General features: G+C 31.4%; 1 protein-coding gene across 1 annotated transcript in view; it reads right to left on the reverse strand.

Annotated features, from left to right (window-relative positions):
• The window catches only part of LOC106876464 (uncharacterized), a 48,724-nt gene that overhangs the window by 43,842 nt on the left and 1,288 nt on the right, over nucleotides 1-3,594 (reverse strand). The gene's annotated exons all lie outside the window — the stretch shown is intronic.

The following is a 3,594-nucleotide window of genomic DNA, read 5'->3' on the forward strand; positions in this document are numbered from 1 at the left end:
TATATATATATATATATATATATATATATATATATATATATTTGCATGTATATAATATATATATATATATATATATATTTGTATGGATGTATATATATATATATAAATTTGTATGCATGTATATATATATAAATTTGCATGCATGTTCATATATATATATAAATTTGCATGTATATATATATACACACATGAATATACATACTTACGTGTATATTCATATATAAATATATGCATATACATATGTATATATAAATGTGTGTGTATACATATATACATATGCAAAAATATATATGTATATGCTTATACATACTTATGTAACTATGTATATGTGTATATACAACTATATACACATATACATATATCTATTGACACACCTACAAACGTGTGCTCTAATAAATGCATGTATGCATGTATGTATTTACATACATATGTTCACATCATCACTGTAAGGGACATGCATGTACTTTATATACTCAACCTTATGTTCCCATATGCTCATTTAGTATCAGCATCCATACTCATCTTCACTATTTATCAATTCCATGAACTCACTTCATTTTCTCAACTACAGTCTATCCAGTGCAGTTTGGTGTCAAGAGAAGGCATAACTACCTTGCCATAAAAATAAGCATCCAGAGTGTGCTCCCTGCAGAGTGGTTGGTGTCAGGTAGGACATCAAAACATGAAATCTACAAGTGGGATGTGGTTCTGCAACCCCACCCAGTTGTTTATCAGGGATCCTTTGAACATTATGGAGTCTTGATTTCTTTCAGTACAGTATTAGACAAAACCAGACTAGTTAAGGCAAAATAGCTGTGTTACTTTATACTTAAGTGCTTTGAGTTTCATTTGTGTAATGGGGGTGTTAGGTACAAGGTCCTAACCTTGGGTGATTTTTAAACATGATGTTAAGATCATCTGGTCAATGTTGTTGGCATACTGATCATAAACATACATGTATTATAATATATATAATATACATATTACATATATTATATCATGTTATACATATGTATGTACATACTATATATATATATATATATATATATATATATATATATATATATATATATTTACACACACAAAGTAGATGACATACAGTCAAATGATTAAGCAGTTCACTTCACAACCACAAGGTACACGGCTCAATCTCACCTTAAACAAGTGTAATTTTCTATAGCCTGAGGTCAACCCATATTTGGGGGAGACAGAGACTGTATACAAGCCTGTAAGATAGATTGTAACAGTAAGCAAAGGTTTGTCATACAGTGTCTTGACGATTCTATGGGAGAATTACATTAGGAGTACATGTCTGTGGAATGCTCAGCCACTTACACATTAGTTCAATAATCCTGTTTAGCTGATTGAACAACTGAAAACTGTTGATTGGAAATTCTGACAGACACTTCCATTTTAAACATTTATACAAGGACCTTACACACAAAAAAGTGTGATGCATCTGATAATCTTACCATAAGGCTTATGGATAAAGGCCCCTTGTTTTGTTTTATTTATCTGGCTTACTATAGCCAGAGCATTAACTATTTCTGCATTTCATTACCAGGTCCTTGTTCTTTCTTTGCTATTATTGTCAATTGTATTGTGGTTGAACTCTTAAATAACAGAGCAAAAGTAGTGCACATGGAATAGAATTTAACTTTTTCTCTTTCCATCATGTTACCTTCTTCAGTTTCTGGGAAGTATTAGTATACTGAGAACTTTTCCTTGTGTGTGGTGTCTTTCAGAGTGATAATAAGTATGACAAAACTAAGCTAGATATTTGCAATATAATTACTGAAATATAACTCATAGCAGGAGATAAGCGATGCTACTGCTCAGAAATACCGATTCTCATACTGAACGTGGAAAAATACTCGTACAGCCTGCAAGTATAATTGAATATTTTTTACACATGATTGTAAGTGGTAGGTCATAATTGAATTAATTCAAAAGCGGTCGAGTACACCACACACAAACATGTACCCGTAACGTAATTCGTTTACAAAATCAGTGTGACACAGCATGATAAAACTAGACCTTTGAATTTTAAGTGGAATCAATCTCACGGACTTCTACAGTTTCAACTCAACCAAATTTCTCACAAAACGTAAAGCTCCATCCATATACTCAAGATATCACAGTGTAGCATCAAGCCCAGTTTCTTGTGATTGTAAAGTAAACATGTTAAACATTCAGCCATACTGCACATCATACTTGTATTATCCAAACAGACCTACATAAGAATTCACACCATTCCAGCGACTCCAGCGAGATTGGCTTAGCACATAGTCATCAGGGGCAGATAATTAGGAGGCATACGGTGTATGCATGGACACATGTTTGGTTTCCACCGGATAGCTATGCATTGTTGGCAGCACATTTATTCAAGTTAATTAGTATGTGTTAGTCCATTTGTGTATCTAAGGATGTCGATGAGGTGCGGGGAATGTGATAGGTAGACGGGTATGGTTTGATGAGAATAACACTGAAGAGCCCCTATACAGTATATATATACAAAATATTTATATATATTAATTTTACATATACCATAAATGTATTTTATACACACATATATATGTAATCTATCTCATAAAGTTATATAAATCGACAAAATATGATCTATATCTTTATATAAAGTCTATATTATATATATCATATATCTTACATGTATATATCACATGTACATAACATTATATGTATTATATATATCATGTATATGTTATATGCATATAAACCCCACCCTCTCTAATGTGTGTGTGTTTGTGCGCGTGTATGTGTTACCTTTTAATAAAATATAAATACAAATATATATATATATATATTATGAGGTGGGAGCGCTAAGCAGTCACGTGTATAAAAGCAATGTTATTACCAGTTCAAATATGCTAGTGGCACGTTCGAACTCGTAAGCAAGCCGTTCACTGTGTTTTGTCATAACATTGCATTTCTACAAGAACAGCGAGAAATTTTCTCCATCACAATACACAGCGAATGGCTTACTTACGGGTTCGAACGTGCCACAAGCATATTTGAACTGGTAATAACACTGCATATATTCATATGTGTTTCTTCTTCATAGAATATAAATACAACACATATAATTATAAAAAAAAACAAAGTATTATATATGTATCTATATATATTCCTCTGAAATATTCCACACACATATATATATAACGTGTATATGACGATATATATATACATATGTATATATATTGCCTCTGCCTGTGTATGTGCATAATTCCATATGTGATGTAAAAATTGTTAAGGTGTAACGTTAATAAAATGAAATACACCGGACCGTAGAGACAGCTGTGAGACAGACATGACACACGGAAACGAAGTGGAAGAGGGGAGGGTTCAGAACTTGACACATACACTTATAAAACGAAACACTGTGTGTGTGTGTGTGTGTGTGTGTGTGTGGATAGATAAGTCATTAGTTTATATGATATACATATGTACATTAATATATATATATATATATATATATATATATATCAATTAGATTAGATTACAATTCATTATATTATATGAATTAGATTACAATTCATTACATACATGTACATAAATTCGATATTACATTTATAGATT

This window comes from Octopus bimaculoides, chromosome 11 (genome assembly GCF_001194135.2).
Source record: "Octopus bimaculoides isolate UCB-OBI-ISO-001 chromosome 11, ASM119413v2, whole genome shotgun sequence".
Classification (NCBI taxonomy): domain Eukaryota; kingdom Metazoa; phylum Mollusca; class Cephalopoda; order Octopoda; family Octopodidae; genus Octopus; species Octopus bimaculoides.